At 46.4% G+C, this 21,507-nt stretch overlaps 1 pseudogene; it reads left to right on the top strand.

Moving 5' to 3' along the window:
- Window positions 1-21,507, top strand: part of LOC144365713 (tyrosine-protein kinase SYK-like) — a 38,517-nt pseudogene that overhangs the window by 1,603 nt on the left and 15,407 nt on the right.

Raw genomic sequence — 21,507 nt, 5'->3', positions numbered from 1 at the left:
ATGATTAGATGGATGGAATCTGATCCTCCTTGGCCACATTAGAGCTCACCAAACATCAGACAGGGCTTGTGTGGTTTTTTTTCCATTTCTACCTGATGTGGCTCATTCTCTTCCCCTGGTCACACAGGGCCAGGCTCTGGAACAAGCCATCATCAGTCAGAAGCCCCAGCTGGAGAAGCTGATCGCCACCACGGCCCATGAAAAGATGCCCTGGTTCCATGGGAACTCGGCTTCCCGTGAGTAGACTCCATGTGACCCCAGGAAGGGGTCACATGTTTTCATCTGATGACACATGTGCTGACCTGTCCTAAGGACACTTCATATTAAACTATTAACTGTGACCCAGTGTGTTTTGCCTAGTGTGTCCCTGAAGTGCACACCCTTCTTGGGTATAGAGGGACTCCATGTTTAAAGAAAATGGCGTTCAGCCACAGACAGTTGAATGATCCTTATCCAAAATGCTTGGGGCCAGAAGTGCTTTGAATTTCTGATATTTTTTTCTAATTTTGGAAATATCTTGGGTAATACACATTGTGTAAGGTTGTATAAGAGAATCTCAGATGGTATTTTCGGTGCACCCATTTTGACCCATTACATAAGACCAGGTGTGAAGTTTTGCACTTCTGGTAACATGTTCAAGCTCCCAAGTTTCAGATTTTGGAACATTTCAGATTTTCAGCTCAGAAAGGATCAACCTGAATTCCACTTTTCATAGCAAATATGGAAAGCACAGGCAATGTCTGTGATCATGGAACAGAAAGGTAAACAGAAATTTGTTCCTTCAGATCCTCCCACCCCCAAACTCAGACTGTAGTTTTATTTATTTATTTATTTTTTTTTGGAACTACGTGCTAACAGGGTAGATTTTTTCTTTTTTGTTTTCAAAAAGATTCCTGGAAGTAGTTTATATAAACAGTGATTATAGCTATTTAATCAGAATGGGTTTGCGGACTTCAGCTTTATAATCTCAAACATCAGAAGGTATGAATCCTGGGTTTTGTTGCTCATGGTCTTTATTGGGTCAGTGTAAACCTGAATTTGACAAGGTCCTTGGAGGAGTGGGCCAGCTGGGTGAAGTCATGATCCAGAATGTTGAGAGCTGTTTTGGGGTGAAAGCACCTGTCTCCCAAGGTGCTCTGACAAGATGAAAGGGCAGACGGTTGCTGGCAGAGAGAAGGCTCATGTGCATTTTTCACAACTCTGTTCCCAACAGAGATGCTTCCCTGGGATCACAGAGGACCCCATTCTTGCCTCAGAAACTGAACCAGATACAGTGAGGTAATCTAGTGGTCAGGCACATTGATGAATACCGGGCAGACTCTGTCAATTTTTTCTAGAAACAGAAGTGTATTCTCTGAGTATCCACGTATTTAAAGAATTTTTCTCATAGTTCTGATTTTTTAAAATGATTTTAAACACAAACTTAAAAAAATAAAAAAGTAACCCAGGTTGAGATGCATGATGTCAGATTGTGACTTTCAGGGTGATGCAGCCCCAGCCGCTAGCACTGATGGTGTGCAGAAGAAAAGGTGTTTGCCCTCCGTGTAGACACCTAGAAGCTCATTTTCTCAGTTTGGACTTTTTCCATTTCCTCAGCAATAATTTCCAACACACATGTCACAGGACTGCATTCTTCATGTATTGAGTGCCCGAGGGACAAGACCCCGAGACAAGGCCTTCTGGCTCTTTGCTAAGAGGACCTGTTCTTAGACTCTTTGGAAAATAACCATGAAGCAGATTTTATTTCTCAAAGTTACCTGTTGCTGAAAAAAGTGTTCACACCCTACATGGGCCCGAGTCCTGTTCTCACCTTCTTTCTTCAAGGCCATGTATGAACTTCATGCAGAAGACAGGGGACCCTTGTCTGTCTGCTGCACAGACTGACATCCCATGCACCCTCGTGGTCCTGGGGCTCACAGTTAACATAGGAGAGTCTCAGAACTACTGTGCATCTGCATCAGCCGATATTAGAGCTCATGAGGTGCAGGGCCCCATGGAGAGGGCTTTTCTCTCTCCACTAACTTTCAGTGTTCCTTCTCCAACATTCACATTTTCAAAGTCCCCCCAGTCAACTCTATAACTGGGTTCTTTTTTTTTTTTTTTTGGTGGGAGAGGGGTACCAGGGATTGAACCAGAGGCTCTTAACCATTGAGCCATGTCCCCAGCCCTTTTTCACATTTTATTTTGAGACAGAATCTTGCTCAGTTGTTTAGGGCCTTGCTAAATTGCTGAGGCTGGCTCTGAACTTGCCATCCTCCTACCCTCCTGCCTCAGCCTCCCGAGTCATTAGGATTACAGGTGTGTGCCAGCATAGCCAGCTATGGACTGGATTCTTGCTCTGCCTTACACGGTGATCTCCAATTTCTTGGATGCTACCTTGCTTGTTGCCGACACCCCAGCCCCCACTCCTTCCTGGAGCTGCAAAACATGCTGGTTTGCCCACCATCAGCACCCTTCAGTTCAGGCCTTGTGTCAGGGAGGTTACTATCAAGAGGCAGGAGCCCATGGTGGAGCTGGAGAGTCCCCACTTCACAACCAAGGTTCCAATGCCAATTGTAGGACCTCGGACTACGGGATGACCTTCCTGAGGCTCAGCTTGTCTGGGTCTGGGGTCAGTGGTGATGTTGCCTACTGTTGCCTTGCAGATTCAAGGAAACACATGCCAAGCTCACAGCAGGGCGTGGACTCTGGGTCCATACCAGTCTGCGTTTTTCTCTCTCCACTAACTTTTAGTGTCCCTTCTCCAACATTAGCACCAGGAAATTCTCTTCACTAGGAACCTTCATGGTTATTTGTTACAGATGAAATATAAAGAGGCATCCTAGAAACCTTTACTATTGAAGGTTTTATTTTATGACAATGAGTCCTCCTGCAATACTTAAGTGGGGTGCTTGGTGGAGACCAAGACATTTCTGCGGGACAGTGGTGTACAGTGCTTGTGTGTCTGAATATGGGCTCGTGTACTTTTGTAGACTGTGAAGTTTCTAGCATCCTGATTTTGGCCCAGATCCTCCTTGTTTCTGGCATGTAGCAGGGTCTATGTCAACAAATGTGATGATTCTCCTAAGTTCAGGTTGCCCCCAGGCTGGTCTGGATTCCTTCATCTTGACAAGTGTCCGCTGCTATTTATTTCGTGGGAAGTAGAGCTAACAGACTCCAGTGACTCTTAGGAGCCAGCAGCAGATCTTGAGGCTGCACATCTTCCATGAGTACTCCTGTCTTCAGTCTATGACAGGCGTCTGTCCTACCTGCCCCTGTAGAGGTGCACCACGGTTGCAGGAGATCAAAAGCCTGGTTTTGAGTGATTCAGATCTGACCTGACCTAAGATGTTCTTTCCTTCCAACAAATAGCCATGGCACAGGGTGTTTGAAGTCACAACTGGATTCCAGTCATGGCTGGGCATCCTCACTTAGAAAACACGGGTGTCATTAAGCTGTTGGTTTCTTTCTCCTAGTCCTTCCCAAGCCTTTATTTAGATTTTCCCAAAGAACGTGGCTGGTATCTTCTCTCCTATTATTATATCTGCTCATCTACCCATGAACCAATATTACTGGAGTCTGTAGTTCTGTAAAGCACCAAATACTGGGTTCCCTGAGGGGTTCTGCCATGGGAGAACTCAGCCCTGCAAGTATCTGCCTTTGTGGAACCAGCTTCTTAGTGAGAGACACCAAACAGTTAGAAGTGCTCTCTACGGTCATCACTCCACATCCGTGGGGCAATTTGTTCCAGGATCCCTTTCAGATACCAAAATCCACCAGTGCATGAGTCTCTTGTATAAAATGGTAAACTATCTGCTCATAACCTGTGCCCATCTTCCCAGAGAGTCTAAATCCTCTTTACATAGCTTGTAATACCTAATGTAATGTGAATCTTGTGGAAAGAGTTGTTACTCTATGTTATTTAGGAAATAATGACAAGAACAAAGTCTGTGCATGCTCAGTACAGACTGATTTTTTTTTGTTTTTGAAATAATTCAGTTTCCCAGTTGGTTGAATGAGTATTGGATGTGGAACCTGTGAATATGGAGAGCTGATAGTCTGTTGAGGGCACTTAACTAGGGTCCTGTTTTATGCCAGGTGGTGAGGGAGGGCCTCATTGCAAAGGAGAGACCTGTGACCATAAGAATGCATCCCACCTGAGCTCTTGTGAGTGTCTCAAGGCAGGGGTGTGCTTGAGGGCTGGGCCTCCATGGGAGGCCAGCGTAGATGGTGCAGAGGGAGGAGGGTAGGGGTGGAGGAGGAGGGATAACCTGGAAGGTCTCAGGCATTGGTAGGCTCTGCTCCAGGTGAGTTGGTGGGGCCACATTTGGGATAGCTAGGGCCAGATGCACCAGGTGTTCAGGGTGGTCTTTCTGCCTCTCATATCCTCAACAGGCTCTGTAGAGAAAGGGGGCCCACCCTTCAGTGCCAGGCCATGCGTATTCATGCATGCTAGAACAGTGGGGCAGAGTTTATTTTTTACTGTGACCTTGGGGTCTTTGCCTTCTCATGCCTAAGCACAGGAACTGTGTTTAATGCTTGTGAGAAGACAGGGTGGCATGTGCCAAGCTCTGCTGCAGAGTTCCCAGGGCACAGTGCAGAATGTTCCTGGTGCCCCATGTTCTGTGTCTGGGCTTCCAGCTCCCTGGTGATAGGACAAGCTTCACATTCCCTTTGAGTCCCTTTCCCTTTGTGTGGTGCTCAGGATGATGGATCTCTATAAGGTGCGCAGGGCCCACACCCTTCTTCATTTGAGTTTGTGGTTAGGGGTCACATCTCATTTCTGTCCTTGTTCTCAGGGCAATGTGCAAACAAGACAGAGGGCAGAATTTGAGGGCAAGGACTACCTTTGAGTGTACTTGGAGACAGGGCCCTGTAGAGAATTTGGGGTTTCTGAAACTTGCTTTTGTGAAAATCTAGTCACTCCCTCCAAGTAGCAATCCATCCTTCAATGAAGCAAAAGTGATCCAGCAGCTGTTGATGACTAGACATCACCCATAAGGTGCTGCTTTGCAGTGCAGATGGATAACTAATACAGCCAGCTTCCCATTTATGTGGGTTCCACATTCGTGGATCTGAATTTTTTGTTTTAAGGCACAGATAGAGGTTTATTAGGAAGGTAGATGCACATTCAAGGGAGAAGGTAGGCTGTCTCAAAAGTAAGAAGCCCTGCCTTGGATTGGGGGGGGGGGTTCAATATTTATAGAAGGGCGACATCAGGGGCTGGATGGGAGGTGGATCCAGGGTGGGGCCGCACAATATCATGCCAGTTTTCCTGTGCGCTTGTATATATCCCTCAGTTTTTAAGATCACAAGTCAAGAACATGGGCCAAAGTTTGCAAGTGTGTTTTCTGCATCTCAGTGACTTAACTCTGCATTTCAATGGCTTGAGGGTGTTTCCCTTAAGATTCCATAGTTCTGTCTCCTTATTCTAAATCCTTCTCTATTTCCTCCCCTGAGGCTCTGATCCCTTAATCTTACCCATAAGTGAGGGGTGAAGATCTATTTTCTATGGCCACTTCAGGCTAGCAAGGGGTGATGACCCTGTCTAGCCAGGGATCAAAAGTCCCATACTGACTGTTCTAAAGGAGATAGACACTGTTTCTCAGTTGCAGGGAGGGGTTGATAATCTTGTGTTGCCATCTCTTAACATGGAATTGCTATAATCTGGAAGATACAAGCTTTATTGGATTAAAAAGACCTGGACTGAGCAAGAGGAGCAGAAGTAGAGTTACCAGAGGTCCTAGCAGTGAAAACAGCCAAGTGAGGTTAGGTAAATAAGTGCTGATAATTTTATCTGAAATATTTTTAAAATGGTACTCATACTGAGCATACAAAGACTTTTTTTCCTTTCTTGTCATTCTTTCCTAAATAATATAGACTAAAAATTTTTACATAGCATTTATGTTGGGTATTATAAATAGAGATGATTAAAGTTTACAGTAGGATGTGTGTATGTTCTGTTCCCTTTTACATAACTTGAGCAGCTTATGGATCTGATCCTTATGGGGTCCAGGAATTAATCCCCCTGGATACCAGGTGACTGCAGCCTCAGTGTGGTATCGCCAGTGTTTAATGGAAGTCTGAAGAAGGCTCTGAACCCAAACTAAGGAAATGACCTGGACACTGTGGTGCCCAACTGTAATCCCAGCAGCTCAAGAGGCTGAGGCAGGAGGATCACAAGTTTAAAACCAGCCTCGGCAATTTAGGAAGACCCTGTCTCAAAATAAAACACACAAAGGGCTTAGTGGTTAAGTGCCTCTGGGTTCAATCCCCAGTACCCCCCCTCTACCCCCCCCCACCACCAGAAAAAGAGGAAATGAGCCAAACCTCAAAGAACAAATACACAGAGAACAAAAACTGCTAAGTAAGTTCTTTTGTCCTGATATTTCTGATGCCTGTCCACGCATCTCCCTGACTTCCCTGTTTCGGGTTAAGGTTCCCACACAGGTCTCCCACACAGGTCCATTCCTAGCCCAGGGTGACCCCAGCTAAGTCTCCCCAAACCAACCCACCTTTCCTCAGACCTCCCTCTGATGAACCTCAGGGCTCCCTAATCTAGAAACAGAATCTAAGTTTTGTGATTCCTGAAGGAAAGTGAGGAACGAGAGATGGGTAAGTGAGAGATGAAGGACAGAGACCAGGCCGAGATACACAGGACAGTTTATTTGTCAGAGGTGACAAAGGCCATCTCTCTATAGACAGAGAGAGGCAAAACTGGCTTGGGGCTTGGGACTTTTATGGGGCAGACTCAGGGATCAGAGCAGGGTGGGTCCTAATGCAAGCTGTTAAGGGTGGGGTTGGTGTAAGGCAGTGGTGAGTCTTTCTCAGAAACACCATCGGGCAGGAAAGCAAAATTTTTCTTAAAATGGTGGCTGTCACTGAAGATGGCTGTCCAGATACTAAGCAGAGACCTTACAGTGTGAAGATGCTGGGATGTGTAGAAGCCTACCAAACAGACTGAATTTGACTCACGAATGAACATAAGGAACTAACTCCCAACGACTCCCTATGGGGTACTGTTGAGTGACCTGCTAGAAGTCCCATTTAGAGAATCACCCGAGTAGTCGCAGGTGAAGCTGTGAGAGTTCATTCTAGAAGTTTTGGGTTACTTTATGGTTCAACATAGCAAGACCCCTGTTTGGGGGAAACGTGTGTCCTTGCCGCCCTCTTTAGAGGTGACACTGGATTACCTTGTCTCAGGTGGGCACAGAAAGATACAGAGCCCATCCCTCACTGCCTCAGTCCTTTCCCCCTCTTGCCTATCTACTAGCTACCAAGGGCTACTTTGATCAATGCTTCTTACTATATCTTGTCTCTGGAGGTTAAGGGTGGAGTGGTCTTCAGGGACAGGTAAAGAGGCTCTTGGATGCCGACTGGCCTCATTTTCCTGATATTGCACACTGTGAACTCCAAGCATGTCCCTGTCACTTTGTCTCTGCCTGTGACTCCCCGTAAGCCACCTATGACCTTGTCCTGTGCAGGCCTGTGACTGACCTGTGTGGGGTACTCAGTGTCTGTTCACTTCCTGAATTAGTGAATTTTTGTGGATCTGTTCCACCTCCCCAGCTCATGTTTGCTCATTGTGATCTGAAATGCTGTAGCACGTGTTGTTCCACATGGTGACAGGTACCTGTGAGACTATGTGGGGAAGGAATGAAACACGATTCTTGGCTCTCTCTGATCTCCTCCAGCTTGCTATTTTGAGAAGTTAGTCACAGCTTAGGTGGCTACAAAGTGAATTTGTTAGAAAAAGGAAACAAAAAGTTTATTTCCTTTAAATTATGTATCCCTCCCCCCAGGGAAGAATCCAGGATTGGTGGAGTCCAGAGCCTGCAAAATTTGGAGACCCTCTTTAAAAAAATACAAAATTAAGAGCAAAGTAACCATAATCAATTACTGCCTTTTTTTAAAAGCTGGTAAATACTATTAGCAAACAAATTTAGAAAAATAACATGATTTTCCATGAGCTGCCTGATACATCTCTAAAATCTCCTTTATTTTCTACAAGGTTTGTATCACATGATACTTTGACTGCCACCCCATTCACAAAAACTGAGTAATATTGCTCTCTCTATCTAGAAATAGATATCAGTTATTTCTGTAAGTTCACAACTCATTATTAGTCACAATTTGTATATTTTTAGGGTCCTTGTTAACTCTGAGAACGGAAGTTGGCCACAGAGTAATCTTTCTGGGATAGAACTAAAATCTCTTAGGAGGCCCCTCAGCTGGCCTGAGTATGGATGGGGGAAGGTGTTATGGTTTAGATACCCTTCCTCTCTCCCTCTCCGTTCCTGACCCCACCATGATCTGAGAGCTCTCCCCACTGGGGCCTCTGGCCATGACGCTTTGCCTAATCTCGGACCCAAAGAAATGGAACTGGCAGAGATGGAAACCTTGAGCCAAAATCAACTTTTCATGCTCTGAGTTGATCTTGTTAGATACAAAGGGCAAGGGATTCTTGGAGTGATTTTAACTAGTGCACCCAAGATCTGTCACAGGAGAGGAGCACTTATAAGGTGCAAAAGAGATGCAAAGCTTGCAGAGATGCAAAGCTGGCTAACACAGACAGGGCACTCTGAGCCCACACAGAGCCAGAGACACTGGAGCCCAGGGTCTGAGATGGCCACCAAAGCCTGCCCAGGTCAGGATGGGCCAAGGGAGGGAAGGGTGGGAAACCAAGAGGGGGGAAGTCCACTGTTTCATTGCAGTGACCAAAAGGCCTGACAAGAACAATTTTAGAGGAGGAAAGGTTAATCTGAGGCTCAGGGCTTCGAGGTCTCTTTCCATGGATGGCCAACTTCGTGGCTGTGGATCCAAGGTGAGGTAGAACATCATGGTGGAGGAGTGTGGTGGAAGAAAGCAGGTCAGGATATGGTTGTCAAGAAGCAAATAGAGAGAAGAGATGAGACTGCAGACAGAGATAAAATGTCAATTTCAAAGACCCGCCCACTGACCCACCTCCTTCAGGACACCCTACATACCTACAGTTACCACCCAGTTGATCCATTCCAGCAGATTAAGACACTGATTAGGTTAAGGCTGTCATAACCTGGTCAGTTCACCTCGGAAATATCTTGCGTGGTCATACCCATGAGCTTTGGTGGACACCTCACATCTGCACCAAGATGCTAGGCAATTTTGAAAACCAGGGATTTGAGAGGCTCCCACATGGGGCAGTTCTCAAGGAAGATGTGGTCTGTGGGCTTAGCTTGTCGGTCAGGAAAGTGTTTCTGGCCCCTTTGCTCTGGCCTTGGTTGTTATACGTAGTTGGGTGGGACACCTTATACATGCTCCTCTCCTGTGACAGATCTTGGGTGTACTAGTTAAAATCACTCCAAGAAGCCTTGCTCTTTGTATATAAGGGGAAAATGTTGTTCAGAGGCCCTCTGAGCAGAGAGCAAGGAGGAGTGCAGTTGGCACTTCAGAGGCCATGGTGGACTCCCCCCTATCCAGTTCCCTTGGACAGTCACAGCACCTGTGTGGCCTTTTCTTATGTGTTCTGTATATGAATTCACATGCCCTCCTGCCCTTCCACCCCAGCCCCTTTCATGAAGGAATGAACACTTAGTCCCTGAGTCATCCTTTTTATATCAGTCATTTTCCAGGGGGAGTATGATGCACTCGGTTATTTTTCCCCTTCTCTTTCCTCCCTTCCACACCAAACCCTTAGACTCCTCCTGTACACACACACACACACACACACACACACACACACACACACACACACACTCACTAACTCATTCAGGCCTCTCAGGTTTGGGGCTCCATGGGAGGCCCTGCAGGATGTGATCAACAGGAATAGATGGTTTAGAGGGATGAACAAATCTTTATACATTGCCAGAGACTGGAATATTCAGTGATTTGGGCCTAAGGAAAGGGCTGTGTCCACACATAATCTGGGGTGTGCAAATCAGAGCCTCGCAGTTCTTGTTCAGGAGCAGGCCTGGGAAGACCTGGCTTGGAGACACCAGAAGTGACGTCATCACCCTGAATATCAGAACTTCAGAATTTAACTCCTGTCACTGATCCCTGCACCCTCCCTGCCCCCTACCTCAACCACGTGACCCAGAAGAGAGGTAGATACTGTGTTTCAGAAATAGCATCACTGATGCTCTTCGGTGAATGGCCACCTGATATAAGGCAGCCATAAAAAATTTCTTCACTCTGCAGCCAGTTCCTCAGCTTGTGAGAATACACACTTTTTATTATTCCCTCTGCCCAAGGAACAAATCTAAATTAGGGCTAAGGATGAAGATGGATGCGATACCTTAAGTTGGGTTTCACAGAACATATACAAGGGCCAGAGGAGATGATATACTGAGAAGCAGCTTTCACATCTGTGTGTGTGTGTGTGTGTGTGTGTGTGTGTGTGTGTACACTAGGAGTTGTGCCTGCTGGGTCCCCACTCCCTGCATTGTTAACTCACTAAGATTAGGTTAAGATTTAGTTAAGATTAATGGTTGACATTTCTAGCAAGTTTGCCCATGTTGCTGATTCTGCTGGTCTGGGGACCTCGTTTAAGCCTATTTGAGATGTGTGATAGCTGTAAAGGCTGAATTAAACACAGTGAGTGTGTGAGGTTTCCATAATTCACTGGAGGGTCTGTGCCCATATTTATAGGTGAGAATATTCCTGTATCACACCCCAAATGCTGCCATATTTGTCTGGTGAGACAGAGTTAACCTTAAAACTGTTTGTACTTGTAGAAACTTGAGTGAGACCGTGTAAAATACAGGTTATGAGTCAGGCAAGCCTGACACCTAGGAGCCTGATACCTTGAATCAACAATTCAGAAGTTTTAAATTACATGGTGTTCTGTGTCCTTGATTGGAATCTTGTGTTGTCTTATCCTGTCCCTGCTGAGATCTGAGCCATTCTTTTGTCCTGTGTATCCACACTGTCTACACTACCCACCTGTTATTCACTTAGCAGCCATCTCAATTATCAGATCAACTGTTGTGATATAACAATGCTTGTATTCAATTAATCCTTATTTTATTTAATAATGGCCCAAGAGTAAGAGTAGTGAAGCTGGCAATGTGAATAAGCCAAAGGTAACCTGTAAAGTGCTAAGTATATATAGTGAAGTACTTAATGTGATGCTTGGTGTACCCAGAGCTCAGTACCATCCACAAGGTCAGGTACCCACTGGGAGTCTTAGACAGCACTTCCTTCATATAAGGGATGACTACTGTCACGTTTTAACTTGAATCATTTGCAGATGAACAAATTAATATATATGTAAAGCTGAGCAAGTGGTTCTCATGTATCTATCTTTTCTCTCATCAGTTCTAAAGAACTCTTAGCTATTTTTTCCATATAAATTGCCTCCTTTCATGCCTACCATTTCTTTCTTCATAGGCTCCTATTTAACATATGTTAGACCTTCTAAATTTATCCTTCATAATTCTTTCTTATTCTCCATCACTTTTCTCTATATGCTCCACTGGGTAATGTCACTGAATTTGTTTTCCAATTCACTATTTTTTGCTTGGTCTCTTTTTAATCTGCTGTTATACTCACTCATTGATTTTTCCTTATCAATTATGTTTTTTTAAAAAATTTCTAGCAGTTGTAGCTTTTCAAATATTTGTGGGAGTTTTTGAGAGAATCACATTCGTAATTTTTATTATCCCATCTTTTATTTCTCTAAACATTTTATACATAGTTTATATTCCATATCTGATTTTTTCAAATGCTGAAAGTAACAGGGTGGGGAGATTAATATCTGTCTCTTCCTCTCTCTTTTTAATCTATGGCCCTTTTCTCATAACTTGTGTTCCCTTGTGTTTGGGTGATCATTTCTGCGCTCATAATTTGATTGCTATTCATCCATGGGAATCCTGGGTGTCCTATATTGGGATTGCTTTCCTCCAGAGTTGAAGAGGTTTTGCCCTGTTCACATGGACTTCATATCTAGTGCCTGCCTGGTTGCTGGATTAAGAGGTCACCTCCTGCTCACTACAACACCAGTATTAGTGTTTGCTCTTAGACCAAATCCACTGTTTTGCTCTTATTTGATACTCACTTTTTCCCTTCTCACATTTCAAATCAATTTTAGTTCTATTTTTTGAAAGTGAGCTATGCATTTTACAGAAGCCTTCTCCTTATTCATTATGGGTGGGACTGTTTGACGGTTGTGAGCCTCCGATGCCATAATAAAAACCAAGTTCAGTCAGAGCTCTCATCTGTGGCTGTGCTCGATCAAAGTGGGCCATTTTATACGATGTGTGTGGCTTTGCAGTCATAGGTCAGCAGAAGAGCATCCCAGCCTGTCTGAAGGTAAATGAATGTTCAAAGGCAGTTGAGGGCGATGCCGACATCAGCTCAATGGTGCTGACACAAGTTTCAATGATGCTGAAAGAGAGGAAGCATGAACTTACTCCACCCTCATAGACTCCAACAGAGAGGTGCTTGTGATAAAATGTTTTAAAAGGCAGAAATGCTAAAAGCAACTTGGCATGGTCCCCGACGTGGATTGCGTTCTGGACTGATCTCATTTTCCGTGTTGTATGGCCTGTGCATGCTGTGCCTAAACACTGAGATGGCACAGAGCCAAAGTCCCTACAAGTTGCCTTTTTATTTTATTCATATTTATTTATTGTGCCTTTTTGGGGATCCATAGCCTTGTCATCTCTTTTGAGTGGCATGACACTCTTCAGGACGTCATGGCCTCCTGCATTCCCTCCTTCCTCTCCCCCGAGCCCTGCTTTCTGGAGAAGCCACTGAGTGAGAACTGAGCACCCTCTGCCTTGCAGTCGCAGTGAATGTCCCTCCTGCCTACACAGCCAATGCCAGGTGCCCTTTGTCCCCTCTGGAATGACGTCTTGCCCAGTGATGCTCTACTCTGCCCTGAGAGGGATGAAAATGTCAAGGGAGAACAGGAGCACTGAGTGGGCGGGGATGTGCCTGGCTGCTCAGTTCTGTCATTGTCCTAGAAGCCTCAGAGGGGCTGCCTAGAGCAAGCGCGGCACCACTTCCCAGGTCCTCAGCAGGCCCTCGGTGCCCAGCATCACGACCATGCATTTCTTTCACCAAGGAGGACACAAAAGGGTGAAGAAGAGGGTCAACACTTCCAGGCGGTACCCAGCCTGGGAACAATAGTCCCCTGTCTCGCCTCTGCATGGCACAGGTTCGAGGCCTCCCAGCCCAGGCCTGAGCCTGTTCCCCCTAGGAGGGGAGCCACACCACAGGAGGACAAGGACTGGCCTAGGGTCTGTAAGCACAACTTCTCAGCATAACCTTGAGATCAAGCCCTGAAACCCCCAAGCTTTCTAAGGGCAAACCATGGATCTGTTAGCTTCTTCTAAGGGAATCTTTGGGAAAAAATTTCAAAATAAACAGTCCAAGGTTTTGGTGAACAGCCAGAGGCCTGTTGAACCTGACAGGAACACAAGGACTGTGCTGGCTCTTTCAGTAATCCTGGTGCTGCCCACACCACCTGCCAAGGGGAGTTTGCTCAGGAACACGAGGTGGCCCAGAAGAGGAGCCAGGAGGCAGGTTCCAAAGCCATTTGTCTCATATTTTAAATTCAGTGTAGTCCAGCCCACGACCTGCCTGCAGCCAGCAGCCGGCTCCCGGTTGCTGGCCCGTTAATGTCACCGAAGCCTTCTGGTCTCCACCAGCTCCAGATGCTGGGCTTGTGGGTTCCCTTCTCGGTGCTCACTTCCTGCCAGCTGCCCGGGGCACTGCTCAGGCTGTGTGTCCACAGCAGCTGCCATGCCTGCCAGCTACCTGTCTTGGGGAACATGCAGGGGCTGCCAGATAGAGAGTAGGAATCTGCAGGACTCATTCCCTTGGGAAGCTTGAGAAAGTGGGGGTCTTGCAGAAAACACATGTTCAAAAGCAAGAGGTGGTCTCCGATTCCTCTTTGATCCAGTGCTCTTATTATGCTGGTTTTATTGTGAGATATAAAACACCTGAGAGTGTCAGACTCTACAGAGGGGCAGCTTAGTGAGTAGGTATCAAGTCAACACCACCCAGGTCAAGAAATAAAATCCAACCCAAGTTCCAGACGACTCGACCCTCTCCTTCCACACAATCCTCTTGGGAGGGACCATTTACTGGACATTTTGGTGGTTTTTGGTTTTGTTTTTACTTTTACTGCCCAGGCATCCATTTCTGTATAAATCAGTTTGCTTTGGGGGGACTTCATGTTCTTGGAGTAAGTTTTCTGTCTGTGAGACTTACTGATGCTTCATATGGCTGCCACTTGTAATTTTATTGCTTTGGTATATTGTATGAATAGATTGCTTATACAATTTGTTTACTTTATGGTGAATGAAAATCCAGACTGCATATAGGTGTCGATGAGTCCAGACAGAGCTGTTATCACATTCCAGCCCAACTTTTTTTTTTTTTTTTTTTTTGCAATACTGGGGACTGAACTTAGGGGCGCTTTATCACCGAGCCACATCTCCAGCCCTTTTGACTTTTTATTTTGAGAATAGCTGAGGCAGACTTGAACTTGTGATTCTCCTGCCTCAAGCCTCCCAAATTGCTAGGATTCCAGGCATGGGCCACCGAGCCTGATCCAGAACACTTTCTCAGGTGCACCATACTCGTGTTTTTTTTAATACCTGGAGATAGAATTGTTGATTCATGAAGGTGTGGATTGCGGGACAGCCAAAGAGTTTTCCAAAGTGGTTGACCCAGTGCATGCTCCACCAGCAGAATGCTGCCCCCCCATTTTTAACAACATCAGAAGTTATCAGTCTTCGGGGGTTTTCCCGGGAGGAACAGTCTCGTGGTATTTCCCTGGTGGCCTTAGTTTGCATCTGTCAGATTTCTTATGAGGTTGATTGCATGCTCACCCTGGGCAGTCTGTGATCTCCTGTGTCTATTTTGGGGTTTGTTGTTTAAAGAAGCAGGGTCTCACTGTGTGGCACAGGCTGACCTTGAACTCCTAGGCTCAAGCCATCTCCCTGCCTCAGCCTCCTGAGCCGCTGGGATTGCAGGCGGGCACCACCACACCCAGCTAAATCAAGAAGAATTTTGATGTGACCTCTGGTCATCCTTCTCCCAAGACCAACTTTTACATGTATATGCAAAATGCTTAATTATTTGGTATTTATATTATTTATACATCCACAAAATTCTGTGAGCCACTGATGTTTATAAGATAAACAAAGCAAGCATAAATCACCCCACATTATAAACTAGCTTCCCTATAGAGTAGACTCAATTTTCATCCATCTAAAACTATGTTTCACTGTGTGCTTTTTTGTGGGGTGGGGGGGGTTCATTTACCAGGAGCCCACTATGGCTTTAAGTGACCCATGACTGTGAAACAGGAATTCAATCTTGAGATGCTGGTGTTTCTGTTGGTTTGGGCTGTTTTCACAGAGGGGGAGGTTTCAGTAGAGTCACCAACCAGAGCTAGGGAGTGTCTGGGTGTGTATCTTCCCCCTGGCCTGCGCCCTCAGCAGTGGAGCATAGAGGAATGAGGCCAGCGACTGTGCCTGGCTAAGCACCACTCGAGAAGAAATTCATGTTTCAAGTTCAAACCCCCCACGCCAGGGTTCGGTTTTCAAGTCCTGGGCTTGATTTTGGAGATGAGAGTATGTGGTGGGAGAAGTGTGGCCATGTCCCGTTCCAGAGCTTATCTCACTCTCATGGTGACTGTGGCTGTGACCTCTTGCAACCCAGAAGAGGCAGCAGAAATCCCCCCGTTCACAGACATTCTCCGCTGCAGCTGGGCCACAGTTGAGCTCTCCCCTGAGCATGTCCCCTTGGGCATGTGGCTTCATGCTTTCTGACCTCTGCTTCCTCATGTGAGCAAATGCTGGGGCTGGAGAAGCTTCCTGGGGCCTTTGTGACTCACGCTTGATCAGACCTCATGATCTGGAGGGCCTGAACAGGGACAAGAGGGCTGCGTCTGGTGGTACCTGAGATGCTCAGAAGACTCTCGTGGTGCATGAGAGGGTGTTCTCATCTGTTTGTCATCAGATCCCAAGTCTCAGTTCCCTGGGACACCAGGTGGCACTGAAGGTTACCCATGATGACAATGACAATGGATTCTCAGGGACTATCAGCACCACAGATAGCAGCCCTGGTGCTGCCGGCCACTCACTCCCCTGTGGATGGCATGTACTTCCCTGAAGGACTTCACCTGACTCAGCTATTTAAACATTTTGAATCCCAGCCCTGCCCCTGCATCAGGAAAAGGGGAAGGAGTAAAGAAGGCCCTGAGGATCAGAAGCTTCACATCTCTAGATTTGTGCCCTAGAAAATTCCTGGTTAGAGTGCCCACCCTGTACCCCTCCCCACCAGACCCCTCCCACCTGCATCCCTGGCAAGGCTGTGGGTCTTGCCATCTAGGGTTGATCCAAACCAAGACCCTGGTCCAAAAGGAGATGAGCCCACCCGGCTCCACAGACCCTCAGAACCCCGCGAGGTCTCATGTGCTAGTCACCCTGAGCCATGTTTGCTGTCCTCTGAGCCTTAGGCTTACCCTCCAGGGCTGCTGGGGCCCTGCTAGACCTGAGCCCTGGTCCTGAACCTACTAGCCTCTTCTTGCAGAGCATCCCTGAGCTAGAAGTTGAAGTTTCCTGGGCCCTCGAAGTTTGGGACAGCCCACAGGCTGTGTCACCAGCTGAAAGTTCCCGAGAGCATCTGCTGGCCAGGTCTCTGGCCCGGACTCTGCTTCCCAGGCTCCTGTTTCAGGACTGGCTGGAGTGGGGATGACCCAGTGTCTTCTCTTCCAGGATCAGGGCCTGAGACAATAATGGCTCCTACGCCCTGTGCCTGCTGCATGAAGGGAAGGTGCTGCACTATCGCATCGACAAGGACAAGACAGGGAAGCTCTCCATCACCGACGGAAAGAAGTTTGACACACTCTGGCAGGTACACGTCGTCCTCTCCCTCCTCATGGCTGGCTCTAAGGAATAAGAGGGGACAGGCTGCTGTCCATCCACAGTGTGGCCCCCAGACCAGCAGAGCCCCTGGAGCATGTTAGGAATGCACACAGGGGTCCCTGCCCACCTCCTCAATCAGAGCCTGCTTCCTGATCTCCAGGGGACTTGCATGTTTGAGAAGCCAGGGCCTAAGGACCATTGTGCCAGATAAACAAAGGTCCAGAAGGTTCTGCCCCTTACCATTCAGGCCTGGGCTCTGAGTTGAACAGGCAGCCTGGCTTTGGGGAATTGGAAAATGCTTCCTTCTAAGATATTCGAACTAGAACCCAGAATAGTCTTTCAGACAAATAGACACAAAATACAGACACAGATAGGCAGAGAGCCAGGCTCAGGGGCCAGGACTCAGATTGTTCTAGGAGCTGTGAGATGCAGGAGTAGATATCGAATTCAGGTGCCATCTGCACTGCAGGTAGAGCCTCTGTCTCTCTCTTGAGCAGCTAAGACCCCTGGTGAAGTTAAGTCTGCCTTCCTGGGCTCCAGGGTGCTGCTTGTCTAGGAATGTCACAGCCCTGGTCTAGAAATGGTTTCCTCTTGGCCCTGTTCTACTCACGATGGGGGGCGTTATCTGTGCATTCAGGAACATCTGAAAGTGTTCGCCCTGCTTTTCACACCTCTGCAGGGAGCCACACGTTGCTCTTCACTTTAGATCACACCTACTTTCCCTGACAGGGAGGACCTGACAGTGATGGTCCTTTGTGCACCATGTTCCCAGGGCATCTGCAATTCGTAGTGAGTCCAGAGACAGAGACAGCCAGCCGTCTCTGCCCACAGAAAAACCACCTTGAACTTTCGTGGGTGAGGGACATACTTGTGGCGAGTTCACAAGCCCCCACCCAGGCCCAGCCAGGAACCCACATGTAGTCAATCAGTGTCCAGGAAAGCACTCAACCCCAAACTCTGCCGTTTTTAAAAACTGAGACCACAGATCCTCATTTCATTTAGAGTTACTTCCCTGGATGTGATTTCATTCTTAATGCTATAATCAGAAAAAAAGGTACTACTTTTTTGAGTAGTAGTTATTATAATTAGTCACACATGTCACTCATAACATGGGCATTGGCTTTTGGTAATGGGGCTCATCAGCATGTGTCTCCCTGGTGATCACAGGCTTTGCTTTATTTTAACAGTATTGATTTGAAAGAGTATTAATCTTACCTGTACCCAGAGCTCTAAGCACATTAGGGAGGTTAATACAGAATGTTGCCTTCTGGTATTCTTTTCCCATCATGGTCTTTTGCCTCCTGCAAGAATCATTTAAAGGCACCTGGAGGGGCCGGGGCTGTAGGTCAGGGCTAAAGCAGTTCCTAGAGTGCATGAGGCCCAGTACCATCCCCAGCATTGCAAAAAGAAAAACACAACTAAATATAAATAAATAAAGGCATCAGGAGTCTTTTCTGCTAGTCTAATACTTAGATCCCAGGCCTGTCACTTATATACAGCCACTCATTCAACTTCTCAATGAGAGTTTTACTGGTGTGGTTTTTCACTCACAGTTTCAAAGGTTGTGCCTCACTCTAGAGTTCTAGGAGCTGTGAGATGCAGCTCAACGTTGGTAACTGTTGGAACGTTCCTTTCTAAGACACTTTCTTGTTTTCATTGGGTATATCATAACGTTCTGCCCGCACTGAGTACTTCTTGGTGTGTATTTTCTAGCCAGTTATATCTTCCATTTTTTGTGACCATGATGACTTTGGTTTTCCTTGACAGCATTGGAAAGTACCTGTGTGCCCTACTCCAACCCCAAGACCCCAGGATTATTTGTCTGAGAGTCAGTAATTACGACCCTGCTCTATTTTCACATTATTTACTTTAGCTCAGGGGTCTGCAAACCTCTAGACTGAATCTGTTCCATGGCCTGTTTCTGTGCAGGCCCTGAAGACAGAATTTTTTAAAATGTTTTTAAAGGATTGTTTTAGAAATAAAGAACTTGGTGATACTGATGTTAAGGGGTCCCCCAAAGCCTGAAGTATCGCTATCTGGCCATTTACACAGAAGGTTTGAGGACTTCCCTGGTTGGGTGCCCACCTCCCTAGACACCTGTAGAGATTTAAGTGTCTTCTGAGTTCTTTTAAGTCTGACATGGGGTCAGTGTTTCTCTGTCCCTATTTTCCCATTTCTTGCCCTGGTGTTTACCACACTTTCTCCTTTTGTTCTCTTTCAGCTGGTGAAACATTATTCTTACAAGCCAGATGGTTTGTTAAGAGTTCTTACAGTTCCATGTCAAAAAATTGGCACACAGATGGGTGAGTTCTCCGGACCCAGGGATATCTGACTTTCAGATATGGGTCATAATCAACCATGTTTCATATTTGGTTTATTCCAGGCTCCTATTGGATGAGGCCTGGTTCTTACTGAGTGATTAGACGTGCCGTCAGAGTGCTCCCATTTTAGAAACCATGGATTTAAAAGACAGTGAATCCCTTTAACTTAAAAAAAATTCATTCATTTTAATTGCATCAGTGTGAAAGCTAGTGAAAGAGGATAAAAAGAAATGGGTGCAGAGGTCTGTAGTCTTCTCAAGAATCAGTGTGGTGCAGACACATTGATGGTGTGGGGTGGAGGAGGGGACAACGGCGGGGGGTATGTGTACAGAGGAAGCCTTCCACACTCTTTCTAACCAGGAGATGTTACTTTTGTAGCTCATCAACAAGGACCGACTGCTCATCCTGTGGTAAGTGCCACTAGACATGCCTCTGGCAGCAAAGCAAATGTTTATTAGCACAAATGCAAAGCAGAGTTTAGCTAATAAGAGTAGTGTTCATTGTTTTGATTGTACTTCACAACATACCCCTTGATGAACTGGGATTTCTGTTGAGTGTTGGTACAACCAACCTATTATCAGTGCTGGGCTAGACAAGTTTTCCTAAGTTCTTGGTTGGGTTAAATTCTCCCTATTTATTATCTATTTATTTATTTATTTTTGGTACCAGAGATGGAACCAGGACATTTAACCATTGAACCAGAATCCTAACCCTTTTCAAAACTATTTTGTATTTTTTTTAAAGAGAGAGAGAGAATTTTTTAATATTTATCTTTTAGTTTTCGGTGAACACAACATCTTTATTTTATTTTTATGTGGTGCTGAGGATCCAACCCAGTACCCTATGCATGCCAGGGGAGTGCGCTACCGCTTGAGCCACATCCCCAGCCCCACTATTTTGTATTTTGAAACAGGGTCTTGCTAAGTTGCTTAGGGCCTCACTGAATTCCTGAGGCTGGCTTTAAAATTGTGATTCTCCTGCTTCAGCCTCCCAAGCTGCTGGGATTGTAGGCATATAGCACATACACAGCTAAATTTTTCCTATTTTCTAAAAGTATCTAAAATAAGGAAGAAACCCCCATGTTAAATCAGAAATAGGCCCTCTGTCAGATTTGAGAAATGGAAACATTTCATTCAAGTTCAGCCTTGAACTCTGGATTAACACATATGCAGGGCCATATGTGTAATCCACAGGGCCACACGTTGAGCAGGGTGACTTGGCAGGTAGATAAGATGTCTCCCAAGTGATAAATTGATATCAGGGAATTAGATCTTTCTGAGTAAACTGGTTCAACTAAAGCTTAGAGGAAGGAGAACTGGGAGGTGGATGATTGGTGAGATTTCAAAAGAAGTTCCTGGAGAAGGAGGGAGACTGTGAGTCTGGCCCAGAGCTCTTGTCCTGGCTCATGTCCACAGGGGGTGAGAACGAGGCTACTGTTCCTCTCCATCAGAGTTTTCTCAGTGTGTGCCTGAAGCCTCTGAAAAGAAACCCTGCCTTTCTTCTCCTTCTAGACTACTAGGAGCTGACTTATATTCAAGGCAGGAATTGATTTTCTCATTCCTTTGGGGTACATCAGTGTGGACTTTTCGTGCCCTCTAATGCCACCAGGCAAGTGGGCCTTCTGTACCTCACTTTGTGCCTGATACCCCACCTCTCACCCCCAAAAGCCAGATCCAAAGAAAGCCACATCGAAATGTATGTTCTGCCAGGGGCGATTGCCACTTGGGATCTGAGTCTTTGTTGCAACCAAGGAGGCTGCTCAGGGGTGGAAAAGATTTCCCTAATATTTTTCTAGTTCCTTCTGCCCAAGTAGTAACCTCTATAGGAAGCATTTCAAGTGGCCAAGAGTCAACCTCACCCGCAGGGTAGGGAGGGACTCAGCGGAGCTCTTCAGGCATCAGTCTCCTTTTCAAAGTCATGATGTTGTATCCAGTTGAAGTCAGTGACCGCCATCCTGTGGCAGCTACACTCACAAAGTGCAGTCGTTGTCAGTGGGACATCACGTGTCCAGGGCTTCATAGAGTCCAGGGCAGGCCCTGCCCGGGACAGGCTGCCTTCCCCCAGCTCCAGGCCCAGGTCCCCTCACGTCCTTGGCCACCTCCCCGACACAAGATTTGCCAGATGGCCAAGGGAAGGGGCATGGTCCACGTCTCCAAGCCCCACCCCTTTTCATTCATCATTCCACTTATCCTGGCCTAAGGCCTACGTGCTACCTCACAGTCCCCAGCTGATGCGTCATCCCAGAAAGGAACACTTTCACCATGTACCTTGACCAGAGCATCCTGTGTTTACCTTAATTCTATGGCTTACAGGCAGATGGCTCAGGGTTCGACCAGGGAAGCATG

Source organism: Ictidomys tridecemlineatus, chromosome 7, assembly GCF_052094955.1.
Source record: "Ictidomys tridecemlineatus isolate mIctTri1 chromosome 7, mIctTri1.hap1, whole genome shotgun sequence".
Classification (NCBI taxonomy): domain Eukaryota; kingdom Metazoa; phylum Chordata; class Mammalia; order Rodentia; family Sciuridae; genus Ictidomys; species Ictidomys tridecemlineatus.
Note: the sequence above shows the minus strand (reverse complement) of the source record. Positions and strands in the feature narration are given on the sequence as shown.